The sequence below is a fragment of the Taeniopygia guttata genome, chromosome 1A, assembly GCF_048771995.1.
Source record: "Taeniopygia guttata chromosome 1A, bTaeGut7.mat, whole genome shotgun sequence".
Lineage (NCBI taxonomy): Eukaryota > Metazoa > Chordata > Aves > Passeriformes > Estrildidae > Taeniopygia > Taeniopygia guttata.
In genome coordinates, this window is record NC_133025.1 from 64,075,906 (window position 1) to 64,092,984 (window position 17,079).

At 43.5% G+C, this 17,079-nt stretch overlaps 1 protein-coding gene across 2 annotated transcripts in view; it reads right to left on the reverse strand.

Moving 5' to 3' along the window:
* The window catches only part of STK38L (serine/threonine kinase 38 like), a 44,726-nt gene extending 37,746 nt beyond the window's left edge, over positions 1-6,980 (reverse strand). Inside the window, exon 1 of one of the 2 annotated variants that reach the window (XM_030263482.4) lies at positions 6,878-6,980. The gene's annotated coding sequence lies outside the window, so the exon portion shown is untranslated. Of the gene's footprint in view, positions 1-6,226; positions 6,806-6,877 lie in introns of those variants that run through there. The other variant, XM_072923747.1, reaches the window with a different exon arrangement.
* Between the last annotated feature and the right edge of the window lie 10,099 nt (positions 6,981-17,079).

Below are 17,079 nucleotides of genomic sequence, written 5' to 3' on the forward strand. Positions count from 1 at the left end.
ACCTCCATCCTTCCATACATGACTAGCACACCAGCACAACAGGAATCCAAGGTTTCATCCCACAGATTTGTTCTCCTGTACCACCATAGCTACCTGGCCTCAAATATTGGAGACAGCCTTGCACATGGGGCTCCCAGTGACTTCAGTGTGTTCCTTCCTCTAGAAGGCATGGATGAATGTTGCCTGTAAACACTGTTAATTACTGAGAACTAGAGCAGTCAAGAACTGGTGCAATGTAAGAAAGGTAAAAAATTTTCCCATTTCTTTGAAGATTTGCCAGCAAAGCTTGACACAATTTAAAGCGTTCCACTTTGTTCTTATCCCCTTTTTTTCGTGGGAAAAAAAAAAAAAAAAGACAAAGAGAAAAGAGAAGATTTAACAGGCAGAATAATTCCCTTCAGTATTCCCTTCATCTTCCAAACAACTGGTATTGTTTCTCCAGATCTTCTTCTCAAAATCTTCCAGAAGTTCAGTCTCTAACCTGAAGTGCTCCAGAGAGCTGGGAGGTGGATGATGGGCTGAGAACATGCTGTGCCTGACAGCAGTCTGGGATTCACTGGACTTGGGAACCACAGCCTCAGCCTCTGTTGCTTATTGTAATTTTGGCCAACTTCAACTACACTTTGATTTCACAAAGAATAAGCAACTTACAGGGGATTATTTCAGGTGTTCTTAACATAACTCTTGCATATTTATAGTTTGGGGTTTTTCTTTTTTTTAAAGAAGGAAAAAAAAAACCCACAGAAATGTTTCTAATTGCTACTTAGGTAATTGTGCAGTGAGGTGACCATATGCAGACTACAAGTAGGCTAAGATGCTCAAGTGATACAGACTTTATATGATCTCTCCTTCTCTGTGAAATTAAACACAGAGTAGGAGTGTCCATACAATAACTAACCGTAAGAGGAACTACCTAACACATTTAACATAAAGTGGTCATTTATATTCTTTGCTCACAGGAGATCTGAGAGACTAATTCATGAAGAACTCCTGTTTTAATAAACCTCAATTCTCTGCCCTTAGTCATTACTTCCTAAGACTACCTATGGCTGTGAAGATTGGGGAACAACTAAAAAATAAGACTTTACTAAAACCTGTGCTTACAATATCACCAGGGTAGGTTGGTTTGTTTCCCCTCCCCCCCAATAAACCTGAATATTAATATTTCCTTTCCTACAGCATTCATGGAAATGGAGATACATGCTCTAACTAATTTCATTAAGTGAAGGCAATAAATTAAACTATCAGCAGACAGATTAGTTTAGCAAGAGAAATTTTCTTTAGGCACAATAAAATTTCTGATTTATACAAGTGAAATACGGGAAATCAGACAAGGAACAGCCACACACCTGTAAAACCAGAGCTCTTTATCACTTTAGTGGAACCAACTAAGCACAAATAAAACCAATAAAAACCAGTGACAAAGATGCAAGTTAATGACACCAGAAATTACACAATTCCTTTCTTTCACCTTATCTTGAAAGTCGGAATTTGCTGTGACGCACTTGACAGCCTTCCAAGACACTCAACTATAGGATCTGCACCACAAGGCAACCTTACTTCAGAGAATCCCAGACTGGTTGGGGTTGGAAGGGACCGTAAGGAACAGGGGACTGCCAATTCCAGCCCCCTGCCATGGGCAGGGACACCTGCCACTATCCCAGCTTGCCCAGAGCCCCATCCAACCTTGAACACTGACAGGAATGGGGCAGCCACAGCTTCTCTGGGCAAACTGTGTCAGGGCCTCATCACCCTCACAGGGACAGTTTCTTCCTTATATCCAATCTAAATCTCCCCTCTGTCACTTTGGAGCCATCCCCCTTGTCCTGTCACTCCAGGTCTCTGTCAAGAGTCTTTCTCCAAATTTCCTGTGGGTTCCCTTCAGGCACTGCAAGGCCACAATGAGGTCACTCCAAAGCCTTCTCCTCTCCAGGCTGAACAATCCCAATTCCCTCAGCTTTTTAAATTGCCTTGCTAAGTCTCACCAAGAGTATTTGCTACACCGGGGTCTGATAAGCCACAGCCATTACTCCACTGAATGGGAATGTGCTCCAACAGCTGCCTGTTACCTGTCTGTACCAGCCATGGCTCTCATTGCTGCATGACTGCATCCCACGTCCCACAGGGAACCTCGTATGCAGAACACAAAATTCCCTTATAGTCCCAAATTTTACAGCTTGTTAAATTATACTTTTAATTACTGTTAAACAGGCTTCATTCCACATATCCAGTTGCTACTGTTTGAAGAAACAGGTACTCCCACAAAATCCTTACCTTATGATTAAATTTCTTCTCCTTTCTTGCTCTGTGAACACCACGGAGCAATCTTTAACTTCAGCTGTTGTTTCTGGTGTATGAAAAAACAGCTGTCTTGAAACAATGCAGTGCAATGCTTTTGTCTGGGGAGCTACTAATCTAAGCTTTCCTCTTCATACAGGACTCAGCAGGCTAAAAATTAGTGACATTTTAAGTGGAACAATTCTTTCATCATCAGGCTGATATTTGGCTGCTGTTCTGGTTACCTCCCTTATAAGGCACCAGCAAGAGGGAAGGGCAGGGAACACATTATGCAACTGTTCACTGTAAAAAGTAATTAAAACAAATTTTAAGAAATGCTGGTAATAAACACTTCTCCAATATACAAAAGGCAAAAGGAGCCTGATGCCATTGGTGTAAGATCTGCCATTTCTACTGGGCTAATCTGGGAAAAGGGAATTTCTCCTGAAAGGAAAGGTTTTCCTCAGGTTTTATGGGAAATAGTGGAACACTGAAGCCTATGAACCACCCCTGCCTTCTCCAGAGTCTGGTTCAAAGGTAGCCAATCAGCCAAAGAGGCAGCTCTGCCCTGGCTAATGAAGGGGCAATACTGGGACACCAGCATCCTGTCCCCTCCTCTGTGCACAGGTGTGATCCATGGAAATCCAAGACATCTGATCCCAAGTAAAGGCTAAAGGGTTCTGTGCTGAGGCCAGCCACATCTTGGCTGGTTTGTACACAACAGCCCTCCTGCAGACAAGGAAATATCCTTTGGAATTTACCTATCAGTTCAGATGTAAATAGGTTTTTACTGGTGAAGTCATAAAAACACTGAGACTTTCTACCCACAGAACAGACTCAAGAGTCTCCAAAGTGACAGTGATCTGGCAGGAAGAGGCCCACCATCTGTTCTTCTGGGGAGGTTCTCAGTGATCCTGGAGGAAGTTCATGGCACAGCACAAGCATGCCAAAAAGCTATCTCCCTCTCTGCTGCAACAGGGACAGGGCCATGGAGCCTGCAGCACCAGCAGAGCCCCCTAAGCACACAGAGCTGCTCCTGCCAAGCCCCTTTGCTTCCTTGTTTCTGCCTTCAGCAGCCATTCAGGGCAGTCAGGCATCCTACTGAAGTGATGACTTTCATTCCCTCCTTGTCCCTTGGTTATGGGAATGGAGGTTATGACTACCGCCCCTTCCATACACTCCTGTGAATGGAAGCTGAGTGTCCTTGCCACTCCTGTGGTTTGGTGTGACCCAATATCTTCATTTTAACACTGATGCACAACTGTGTTTCTCATAAGCATTCTTCTACACAGTGGCTCATAAAAAGGGCCTTCAACCAAGTACAACTCTCTGAGGAGGCCAAGTTTCCCAAGGGTTTGTCTGAGTGATGCTTGGCTGGGTTTTGTTTTCCTACCAGGAGATTTAATTGCTAAAATACCTTGGCACATTTTATAAATGCAGTACTTAATGTGACATTACACATAGTGCTCTCAGAAATGTAAACAGCTCTCTTTATTACACGGAGCAGAAAAAGGTTTCACAACCTTTCATCTGGTCAAAGACAAGAAAAATATTTTTTGTTTCCCCTTCTGTGGAAGGAAATTTGCTAAGCGTTCCTCTACAGCATGCCAGTGATCACAGGCTCAAACTCTGGAACATAAGAGACACAGCTAATATAATTGCAATACAGTAAACACTCTTCCTCTCCCATACAGATTTGAGTTATCCCTTTACTTCCTCCCTCCCATTCATTGTGTCACCTTTGATAAACTTCATCTGTTTGCACAACCTGCACACACCAAACTATTACTCCGTCTTGGCTGTTTGCTGTTACTAAAAAGTGAATAGTTGATTCCTTTTTTACTACTTCAGGACATTCTCACCCCTGTGAAATTCCATAAAGCCAGGCTACCATTTTAATCAACCACTGCTCCTTTTACTAGTAAAAACAAAGACAACTGTTCCTTAGACAATCAAAATCCCATAGAAGTAGTCTTCTAAATTCTAGGTCTCTTCACATTCTTAAAAGTTGTAATTCTCATAAAACCATGGGTCAGCTAACAAATTTCCAAGTTTGTAGGTATAAATATTAACGACATACAACGCAAACTAGGCTTCAAGTCTACAGTTCAAACCAGAATACAAAATCCAACACCTAAATTACCAAGAAATCATAAAATCAGATATTTGAAGCATAAAAATTAGTATTCTTTCCTGAAACACCATTTCCCTTCACTTTTTTTAATCTGTAAGAAGTATTTAATGAGATATCAATGCATGCCTTACAAGATTATCTGATTTCACAAGTAAAGCAATATTGACTACGATAACTGCCCCTATTTTCTGTTTTGTTTTATATTGTTAAGAGGAAAATGTTCTATTACTTCCCAATGCAAATACTGGAAAAGTGGGACTGCCAGAAATTATTCTGTAGTTTTAAACTACAGACTTGCAGGATTTTCTGCACTAATCAAATTATAAAGTCTACTCTGCTGCATTTGAAAACTAATTTCTGAGTCTTCAAGACAAGACTCTGCCACCTTAAATACAGTTCCCTATTTAAATTCATAGCACAAAATAAGTAACTCTTCCCTGAGTTCCTACCCCACAATACTAAAGTGGCTTACCCCAGTATAAAATTTTTTTGCACAACAAAAGCTGTTATTTAATCACCAGACTTGGAAAAACTCTGCACCAACCCATCTCAAAAATTAGACTCCAGTTATTTATCAAACCTATATTTTCAAGCCACAGCAGTGCAATTACCACTAGTGGCAGGTCTGCTCTAAGTGCTGCTATATGTTGAAACAAGCAACAAGAGAAGATTAAATGATTTTGTGGACAATTGTATGTTTGATTTATGTCAACTGCCATTACCCTAAGACACAAAGCCTCTTTCTGGGAGACTAAAAGCAAACCATTTACCATATAATATAGCTTAGCAGGCTTTGTGCTGATGAATACTGCATTTAGAGAGGCAATTCTTTTCATTGCAATTTCCATGTCTACCCTACACCTCCTGGAATGCAAATATCAAAGTTTATCAACTGGCTTCACATTTTACCTAATGCTCAGCTTAAACTGGGTGGGAAGAACTATTTTTTTATTGGACTAAACATAGACTGAGCAAAAATTGAAAAGTGTTTAGAATTTCTTAAAGCTCTGTTAAGCAAAAAGATTTAAATTGAGGAGTATGCCATGTACATTATGAAAAACAAATGAGTTCCCACAGATATGCAAATTTCACTTTTCCTAGCCAAGATATTTCTTGACAAAGCCAGGAAAACATGTCTACATGTGGCACAGAAGATAAAACTGCAACAATTCTATTAGATACAGTAACAGATTCCTCACATGCAATGAAGGTGCCCACTGATCACCACCTCTCAGGTCAGTAGCCTGTGGGCTCCTATTTCTTTTAACTCTTCAGAGTAAAAATAAAAGCTGATATTCTTTCATTCCTGAAGGATAAGGAATGAAAACAATTTTTCAGATTCCAGGCATCTTTTATGGAGCAGGCACAACTCTTGTGAGATTTATTAGCATCATAAACACTCATAAACAAGATCCCTCTGCTTTAAGTGACTTTAAAAAACTGTAATCAAAATACTGAATCAGTACACCTGACAAACCCCAACAGTCAACAAAAAACCCACTGCTCTCCAAAAAGAAGGTAAAAGCAAAAGCAATACATCCCACCAAATATCTTATAGGAAACTCCTCTTAAAAAAACAAATAAACAAAAAAAATCAACTACAAAAACAACAACAAACCCAAAAATCAAACGCCGGCATTGCTTTTGATTCAGAGGCTACATCAAGGCAGTGTGGATTTCGCAAGAGGAAGCCAGGTACATCAGCACAGGAGGCACGCGTGTGAACTCTGCTATTCTAACCCAAGGCGTTCCACATCAAGCCAAACCAAACCACAACCGCGCGACCTCTGCAAGTTCCCAGCATTTAACTTCTACCTGAGAATTGTCAGTGAGAATCGTCCAAAGGCACAGAGCAGGAGCTGGACAGCCCCACCACGGCGGCCTCAATCCCGAACTCCTCCGGCTCGGCACAAGGTTTGGGATTTCCTCCTCCCGCGAGTGGAAACTTGTGAAGGCTGTTTGCTTTTCTAAGCGCATTACGGAGATAATTTCGTCCCTTTATTTATTTATTTCCAAAGAGGGCAGGACACCCTTAAGCCCTGAGCCACGTTCTGTAGCACGAGCGCAGCCCAGCCCTGCCTCGGGGGCTCCGCACAGCCCCGGCCCCGCTCCCCGCGCCGGGCTCGGCTCTGTCCCCGCACCGGCAGCCCCGAGCACCTCAGCCTCGCAGCCTGAGGGGCAGCGGGACGAGCCCCAGCTCAGCCCGCGGGCAGGGACAGAGTCCCCCGAGGGGCGGGCGCCCCGCAGCCCCGAGCCACCCCCGACCGTCCCCGCAGCCGAGGCTGCGCTCCCACAGCCTCCGCGGCGATGGCTGCTGCTGCTGCCTCACGCTGCAGGGAGAGGAGGCAGGGGAAGATTCCCACTCTCCAGCGGCAGCGTGCCGGGGCGGAGGGTGCCGGGGCGGAGGGTGCCCGGCTCCCCTCAGCGCCCGGCTCCCCTCAGCGCCCGGCTCGGCTCAGGACTCACCTCCCGCCCGGTCCGAGCGCGGCGCCGCCCCCGCGCTAATGGCAGCGGGCGGGCCCGCGGCGGGGGCCGATGTTTACCCGCCGGCTCTCGCGAGAGCCGCGCGCCGCCGAGCCCCGCGCCGCCATTGGCCGCGCCCGCACAGCCCCGCCCCTTCCCGCCCCGCGCCCAGCGGCGGCGGCGGCGGCGTCCCGGGACGGGCCGGGGCGGGCGCGGAGCGGAGCGGGGAGCGCCGGGGCTGCTGCCGCTGTTCCGCTGTTCCCCTGCTCCAGCCGGGCCATCCCAGAGCACAGGATTGTGTCCAGATGGTTCGGGAATGTCCCCAGTGAGGAGACTCCACAGCCTCTCTGGACTCGGTCACTGCCCAGGACAGAAGTTGTGCCTCCTGCCCAGGTGGAACCTCCTGGGCTCAGTCCCTGCCCGTGGCTCTGGTGCCATTGCTGGGCCCCCAGAGCAGAGCCTGGGCCCTGCTGGGAGCCCTCCCTGCAGCCAGGGACACCCAGGGCTGAGGGCCCCTCTCAGCTGGGGCTCCTCTCCAGCTGCACAGCCCCAGCTCCCTCAGCCTTTCCCTGCCAGGGATGCTCCAGGCCCTGAATCATCTCTGCAGCCTCCGCCGGCCCCGCTGCAGGAGCTCCATGGCCCTGCTGTGCTGAGGGGCCCAGAGCTGGACACAGCCCTGCAGATGTGCCACACAGGCTGGGCACAGGGGCAGGATCACCCCTGACATGCTGGCAGTGCTCTTCCCAATGCATCCCAAGATCCTGTCCCCCCAGCCCAGCATAAACCTTGGCACTCTGTGAGCTCTGCCAGCCGGGATCACTGAAGGGTCTCACAGTCAGCAGTTAGGCTGGCCTCAGCTATGCAGAAGGCAAATCTGTCAGCTCACATTGGAGGAATGACAAAGGACAATTATCTGCTCCCATCATGATGTGGACCGTGTGGAAGTGAGGGAAAATTTGTCTTGATGTCATCACTTGACTTGAGGAGAGTTGCTGATGTGGAGGACTTAAATGACAGATTTTATTTATTTTACCTCGTTAGTCTTTATGTAGAGATAAGGAACTTAAGAGTTCTGTGCACTAAGGCAGATTTCTTGCCCAGAGACCTCAGAATTTCAGGATCTACAGCAGACCCAGAGAATCCACCATGGACCTCACTGAGTACTGTGAACCTACCTGCTGAGACCAGCTTTTGAAAGCATTAGATTTGTTAGGTTTGAAATAACAGAAGCCTAAAATAGGCACGTTTTAACTTGGATGAGGTGCAGGAGCGCTTCCTGAAGAGACTGACTGTCCTTTGGGACATCTGAACCCCAGTTCCACGTTTGAAACCTGAGCTAATGATGTTGTGCACTCATGTTCACTGTGTTGGAAGCATGGTTACACAACCCAGAAACAGAATTAGCAAGAGGTGAAAAGACACTGTACGATAAACCAATTCAAAATAAACTGGTTATGGATCTAGAAAAGTGGTATTCACTAAAGTTCTCTTCCCAGAGCAGAAGTCCTTAAAAATCTGTGTCAGTAACAGTGGTCAGTGGGAGTGACAGACATCCCTACTCCCTAGCAGGAATGGGGACTGGTTTTGATTGGAGATTTTGGGTATTTGTGAGTTGTAAGCTTTGATTTCAGTACCTTACTCCGGATGTCTGTTCCCCAAAGCTGCCACAGGGAAGTCAGGGGAGGCAAGGTCAGCCTGGGAGAGATGAGGAGGCCCAGCTGTGACAATGAAAATGGAATGAATATTCACAATGTGACGTTCCAGTTCCTGCCTTGCTGCTGGAGCTCCTCTGGTGGGTCCTGCCAGCACAGCAGATGGCAAACACTGAAAGGCTGTGGTGCCAGTGGAAAATTACTGAGTTTTGTTGGTCCTGTGCATGTATGTGGATGTGTGAGGGGGGAAGTGGGGAAAATTTCCATTTATTTAATTATTTTCAAGAGAGAAAGGGAAACAAATGGCTCCCTAAGACTAAAAAAATTACTGGCATATAAAGAACCAGTCTCTTGTTTTAGAGGAATGAGGCATGTCTGTTTGCTTTTTGAGTTTTCTGTATGATTCCATTTAACTTTCCTCATAAGTCAGAACTGTGAATCTTTTCTAAATAAAACTGCAATTAAAAAGAAAAACCGTATATTAATAAAAGCACTGGCTGTTGCTTAACAGACCTATGGAAAAAGTAAGTATTTCATGTTTCTATTTTTATGTGTCTATGAAAGTATTTATGTTAGCGGACATTCCATCTCAAAACACACACGGTTTATTTTCATTTTTTAATTTTAAATATATGTTTTTAACAGAGCTGTACACATAGAAGGTTATCTCACTCCTATAAAAGTCTGATTAATGGGTTCACCACTGTTGCAGTTGAAGTTAGTGGGCTGGTGCCTCGTGAATATTTGAGCTTGTCCATAGTTTTTGAAGGTCTGCACACCTAAAGAGACTTACAACCAAATGCTCATCCTGAAATGAACCGTGGCAGAGCCAAACCAAGAAAATGAATTTGTTTGTTGTTGAAGGAGAGCTGACAGAAATACCTAAGGTTTTAACCCAAACTGTGACACGGTGTAACCATTATCAGCAGCCCAATAAACATTTATTTCTATGTATTTCCAGAGTTAGCCCATAATATAGAAATATAAGCACCTATTCACCATGTGGAAGGGCAGCAGCTCTTTAAGCTGCCAGACATAGGAGTTAGACAAACATTGGGAAAGAGAATCTTTCCTCTGAGCATGCAAACGTGTGCAGGCTGTGTGCTGTGCCACTCCTGCAGGCTGTGACAACCAGCCAGGCTCCTGTGCCCTCTGCTCCTCCGGTGGCCCCGGGGTGCAGCAATGAAAGGCAAACACAAAAGCCCAAATACCTCTTGTCAAATTCCACCGAACCTCTGAAGCCTTCAGAAAACTTAGGGGAACGTCTGTGGCAAAGCAAAACAATGTTGTCCTCGTTATTGTAGTTCAAAGGAGGGAGAGCTTGTCAGAGAAAGGACATTTATGTGAGGGTTTGACATTTCTTTCTTTGCAGTCAATTGGTGTAACAAATCCAAATTGCTGTATAAGTCATGCTGGAGATGAAGCATCAGCATCAGAAATAACCTAGAAACGTTTAGTTCCCGAGTAGTTTGCATCTAACTACTTCATCAACATTTAGGAATCAATTCTGACTTTCCTTTCTTTCTTTCTTTCTGTTTTCCTAATATAACCCAGGTGTATTTCTTAAGAATAAGCCAGAAAAATTCCAGAATACTTGAGATTGGTCAGAAAATAATGCAGAGCTAGGTAAGCATAGTGCAAGCCATTCAGAGACATTCCCACAAATTTTTTACTGGTTTATTGCAACCTTTTTAGCTGCTGCTGATACGACTTGTAATCCAAATTTACTTGTAGCTCCCTGGTCTGTCTGAATAACAGCAGTCTATGGTTTTTATATTCAACAGGTAGAAGGCCAGGAAAAAAACCCAAATGCTTTAATCTGTTTTGTAACACTTTAGCATTGTGCTGCTACACAATTCTGATAAGATTTTGCACTGTAGATCTTTAGTTGCCTGATTCCATTGGGGCACAGTAGTGAATCAAATGTTCAGAAAATGCTGCAGCATGGACAAAAATGTAATTTCTTAATAGGTGGAATGCAAATTTAAAAGGAGGCACATATGGTCAAACTTCATATACAGTATCTCACATTTGAATTAAACAGTTAAGATCTTGGGTCTGCAAACTCTTGAAGAATGAGACAGCTCAGAAATTCATTGGGTTTACTTCTGTGAGACCTTTCATAGGGGTAACGTTTGCTCACCCAGTTGTTTCCTGCCATGCTCCATCTTTAGGAAATCATCATCAATATTTAAAAATAGCTAATGACATCAGAATGTCTGCACTGGTTCAGATCTGGGCTCTGTCTCAGTCACATTTCTGCCTTCCTGGTGATCATGGCTTGACATCTAGGGAAAAGGAAGAACGGAAAAATTCACAAAGGATTCCTTTAAAACCCTCTCACCCTTCACCTATCCCAAGGCAGATGTTGTCTGTCTAAATAATAACTTGAACGCTTTTGCTCTTCCAAATGTTTGTGCAATCTACTCTTAAAATCCTGGAAACATCTTGGGACAGTCTGTTGAGTGAAATTCATCTCCTTTGGTTTGTCCTGAACCCGGTTCTGAGGGCATCTTAGTGTGGATCCTGAATTTGTTGCTAGCACAGATGAGAAACTGTCAATTCATGTCAATCCTGGCAGTGCTACTCTTTTTTTTTTTTTTTTTTTTTTTTTTTAATATGCTGTTCCTTCTCAGTTTTCTTTATTCCTAGCCTGGAAACCATTCCATACTTTCATCAGTCATGTTGCAATGTTGCAATTTCTATTACATTTTTGGAAGGAAAGGAACCAGAATTTCACCATTCAAAGTATGGACAAAACATGAATTTAATCAGGGGTACATAATTTTTACTTCATCTCTTAATCCAGAGGCAGAGCACATCATTTGCTATGTCTCTTAAAAATAGGAAAAAGTTAAATAATGTCAACAAATAAGTAATATTAGTTCAGTTCTAAAAATGAGGTGCCTTTTGAGGGTATTTGAAACAGTCCAGCTCTGTTCCATACAGGCAACCACAGACTGTTCTGTACCCACACCCTTTCTGAGAAAGTTCTAGTTTATACTTTCCTGAAAGCCCAGATAACTTTCTTTATATTAATAGCATCTGCGTCACAGAGAAACCATTTATATTTCCATGTGTATAGTCTAAGGAACAAAGCAACTCATTCAGCTCTGCAAAATCAAGGGAATTGGTATAGTCACCTTACAGACTGTCAACTCATATCCTGAACATCTTAGCAACTCCCAGCAGCCCTTCCAAAACCAGGATTTTGCCAGTTTTCAATACCATTGAAATTACTTCTTTCCTATGTAAGTAGTATTATTTTTTTAGCATTAATTTCTTTCTTGGCTGTGACTTTTGCAGTCAATTTGGAGCTCACAGCCTAGTTCTTCCTGGCACAGAGATACCAGATTCCTCAGGCAGGAGTTAAGGATGTGACAAATTTGATTTGTTTTGTAAGCAATTAAAATATTTATAGCTGAGTTCGCTTAAACAACGTCATCTCTTAAAATATTATTCCTGGATTCTCCTTGGAGTAAATCCTTGGTGGACTTGCAAGAGACATATTTAGTACATGATCTTTTTCCATAAACAAAGAAACATGGAAAGTCTGGAACAAAACAGCTAACAAATACACTAACTAATAATAACAAATTTTAATTAAGGAAGCTAAGTATTATTTATCAGTTAGCACAGTCAGCATTGTCCTTTCTTCAAAATTCCAGAGAAAAATGAAGGTGACAATTTTCCCAGTCAATCCCAGGGATACAAAATAATACACTAAACAAAAATACTTATGTTTTCCAGACACCTTATTCTTAATCAATATATTTGGTCTGTTCTTACACTGGTTCAGCAGTGATCCTATGCTTTTTTCTTCTTAGCAAAGATTCTCTGCAGATTCTTTGCTAAATCCATTGTTTTTTCTCGCATTATCCCAAGACATGCAAGGTCACTGTGTGTTGCAAGCTTAACCACAGTCTGTCTTCTTACTCAACGTTTGCTTCCTATATGATGATCAAATGCAGCTTTTCTGTCTGACAGAAAGCTCTCAAAATAAATTAGGGAAAAAAGAAACTGGAACAAGATGTAAACAAAATGATGCAACTTGCTGTTACATTCTGTTCCCCGTTTTCCAACCCTAATACATCTATTTTAGGGCCTGATACTGAAGTCCCAGTGAGCACAGCTTCTGGAAGAGCCTAGGGGAAGGATGTTCATGCTTGGAGGGGCTGGCTGGCACCACAGCACGGTGTGGCTGACACAGGAGAGCCAAGGACAGCCAAACAGGCACAGGAGGCACAGAGACTGACCAGCCTGACTGGAACTGGAGATGCCATGTCTTGTGATGTGACTCAGAACACCACACTCCAGTCACAGGCAACAGGCTGGCTCTGGTGCCACAGAATGGGGCTGAAGTGACAAGCTCTCCCCCTTGGTATTGATGTTCAGTATTGATGTTCTCCTCTCATGGATTGATGTTCAGTTGCAAGAGAATCAAAACCTGTGGTTCCAGAGCCTGTAGCTCGGTATATGGAACCAGTGTGGGAGGTAAGAGGATGGATTACAAGGAAATGGGATAACTCTCAGTGAGGCTGTGAAGAAGCACTTCTGGAACCATGAAAGGTTTGGGCAGAAAGGGCTGGTATAAGCTTAGACCATAAATGATGTGCTCATGTTCAGGCACTCCATTCCTAACGTGAATGATCCAGCTGTACCTCGCAGGAGCTGCATGGAAGGGAGGAGAGTTTGGTAAGGGAAGAGATCAGAGCAATGGTCAGAGATAACCTGAGAAAACCACACGTCCAAGGATCAAGGAGTCTTGAGAGCAGGGCTGCTGTTTCCATGGTGGAAGAAGCAATGGATCACTGGAAAGAACTTAGAAGGTTTTTCTAACCCAAAGTTAAGCTAATCCAAGATTAGGGAAGCACTGTAAATCCTTAAGGGCTCAAGCATCTTAAATCATCTCTCCTGTCCTAAGCTTTCACAAAATTCACAGAACCATGAGTCCAGAAGAAAAGGAGATGATGGTGATGAAATCCCAGGGTTTGGGCAAGTGCTTTAGTTATTTAATCTTTTCTGCCCTGTTCTCCCACTACTCTCAATTTCAATGGAATAATTGAAAGCCTGAAAAACTCCATCCTGAGCACTCACACAGATCTACAACCCCTGCTCTGCTGCGTTCTTGATTTACACTTCCAGTCCTTTCACTCTCTGTCTTCCAGCTCCGTTGCCTAGAGCCTTCCCTGTTCCCTAAGTCCATTCAGCAGTACCTGACTACTCCTACAGCATTTCCCCAACCACTGACAGCCTGGCAGAAGTTGTCCTCTGTTTCCAGTGTGTGTGAAGCATGTTCTTGTCGTGCCTTTCATCACTGGTTCTTCTTACTGAAGAGGATAGGGAGTGTTCTCCATGTTGTTTGCTGTTTGTTAACAGCAGAAGTCTGTTCTAGATTTTCAATGCTAATCTGATCTTCAGTGACAAAGTTGCAGAAAAGTCATTTCTCCAACCTAGACAGCTAAACAAAGAGAGAGAGAAAACTCTTCATAGAACTAGAGCTATCAGCCCTTGATGTTTGGGTGTTTCTCACACATCAATGAAATGCAGGAAAAAATCTTCAGGGTTAAAAAAATGATAGGTCAGTTATGAAATGAGCTGGCTTTGCAAATTGGCTTAGCTACCTTTAGCACCTAATGTGAAGCAGGAGATTCTAGGCAAAACACTTCAAAACCAAAGTGTAATTCTCATTTGAAATGGGGATTTAAGAACCAGTTTTTCTATGTCTCACGCAATCACTATGAAGATACAGAAAATTAGCCCATTTTTTAGGAAAAGATTAATTGTTTTGCTGGTGAAGTCTGAATAAGCTCTCAAGAATCAGTTCTCACTTGACCAAAATATTATGGGATCCCTGTCCATTTATTTGTCCTAGTTACAAACACATCCACGCACAGTCTGTAATTGAATCTGGCACATGAAGATGTGAGTGTACTGGCCTAACCCAGCAAAATCTCTGGCATTCTGGAGCTTTAATGTCAATAAATAACACTACCCTCTCCCATCCACCTCAAAAGTGACCCTCTGAAGGTTTCCAGATGAAGCACTCACTGCTCTGACAGATTCCCAGCAGCTTTGGCATTCCAGCAAGAGTTCTTAGAGGTTACTAAGGAGACAGACTGGTCAACCATTGCATCTTTAGGTCAAGCCCGTGTGAAATTGGGACAATCATCCTGTGAGGACAAACCCACTAAATGGGATGACATTTTGGGGGCTCACCTGTGTTGCAGGCAGTGTTTGCAGTGATACCAACATCTGCCCAATTTAGCATAGAGATTTGTTCAGACAGTGTTTTATGCCATTTTTCACAGTTAAAAATAATGTAAACATGCTGTAATTTGCTTTTTGCTGCTTTTCTTTGTGCAACTTACTTTTGTTGCCATCCTTTTCCACTACCAAGGTAATTGCAAGCATAAATTCCATAAAGTAGCCGTTTCACTTTTAATATACCACAATTGCACGCTGGAATATAATGATCTAAGCACAGTCTCCATCTGCAGAAGAGAAGAAAGTGATTTCAAGCTAACAAAATAGCTACAAACTTAATGCAGCCTCACACTTGTTTAGACTACTAATGAGGGAGAGCAGGGAAAGGAAAACAATTCTGTTCCATTCCACTTATCTTGTGGGCTTGGATCTTTAAATGAAAATAATCCAATTAATTGTCACAGCATGAAGAAAGGAGTTGGGTCTGATAAAAATGAGGCAGAACACTAAAGAAAAAAAAAAGTATGTTTAAGGTCTTAATTTAAGTCAACAAAAGATCTGGTTCCCACGGAGCAATTCCAGAGCCTTGTGTGTGCTGTCCCTGAATGGGTCCAGTGTCACAGAGAGGTGGAGCAGTCAGCTCAGGCACATTCCACAGGATGAGCAGGACCAGTTGTGTAATGCTGGATCTCTCACTGTCCTGTTGGATGGAATTCTTGTGGAGCCCTCAGGAGCACAGAGCTCTGTGCACCAATGGAAGCAGAGTAATTAAGCCTGCAGCGCTTGAGCCTGCTGTGGAGAAAGGCCATGGGGGCTCAGGGAAGGAAAGCTTTTTAAAACTGCATCAAACACCAAATCCCCAGAACTCTGTTCTTACCCTCCCAGTTCCCAGTCAAGGATCTGCCACGTTTTTCAGGAATTACTGCGATTCAGAAGCACAGGCAATGAGCTGCCAGCAGGGTGTCAGTGGAGCTGGAGCTGCCAAAGCTGTTTCTCAGTCTCTCCAAAGGAACAGAATGTTAATCAATGTACTCATTTTTCTCCTTCCACTGTAATTAGCCATGCATGACCACAGCTTGACCACTTGAGTTAACTCAAAACTGTGGAAAAAAAATCAGTGTGCTCAGAAGGATTACTGACCAAAGAGAAGCAGTCAAATATCTGGCCTGGTTTGGTGAGGGTCAAAGCAAACAGACAGATGATAGGGAGTGCAGACAAAAAGGTGTAAGCATGGACAAAAACTCTCTTAGGTTTCTATGGTTTAACTAGTCTCCTGTCTCCCTGGGACAGCAGTATTCCTTACTAAAAAACACAGCTCCAAGGCTATTTCCAAAGAGATTGCATATATTAGAGTTCTTCCACTAGCTGGAAATTTTTCATCAGCTGAACAAACTAGGGAACCGTGCTCTTTAATGAGACTCCTGTCCTCCTTCCAGAGTAGCTGTGGCTTCCCCATCCCTGAAAGTGTCCAAGGCCAGGCTGGATGGGGCTCTGAGCATCCTGGGATAGTGGAAAATGTTCCTGCCCATGGCAGAGGGCTGGAATGAAATGGTTTGTAAGTCCCTTCCAACCCAAATCATTCTGTGATTCTTTTCCATACAGAGGTGGGGGACTGACCCACAGAGCAACTATAAAAATCACAACTGGAATCTTTATTTCTGCATCCTAAGTACTGGCTACTTAGAAAGCATCATGAATATGAAGAGGAATATGGAGAGGAAAAATTTGTTGAAAGCAAACAGCAACCAAATTCTTCAGAGAAGCTGGAGAAATTTCTCATCAGAAGAGAGTATTTAAGAAGTGAACAACTGGCCAAGCAGTTGAAGGGGAGAAAGAATATCTTAACTCACTTTTCATAAATGTTTGTTGCAATAAATAACATCTGGAAGTGTACACCAACAAGATAACATGAAAAATGGACGAAATACTACCACATCATGTTTACCTCCTAGAATAAATGGAATTACTCTCTAAATTCCCTTCTAGATCTGTCTGTGCCTGTGAACCTGGAGCACAGCAACACTGGCTGGCAGGAACTCTGCAAATCATTGTCCAAACACTCACTTGAACTGGGGCTGCCACTAACTCATGGGTTGTCTTGTCTAGCAAGGTCCTGAAAACCTCCAAGGCCATCTGCTGCAGTGTTTTTCCATCCTCCCATCAAAAACATATCCTAATGTCCAATCCGGACTACCCAGAGCACTCTGCGGCCTCCACATCTTCAAATACCATCTTACAATGCTGAGAATTTGGCTCTTCTTTGGCTTGACATTTTTGTAGCTCCTCTCCAAGCAGTTTTGTTTTCTTTTTAATTCATCATTTTTAAATGATTATGCTACTTCACAG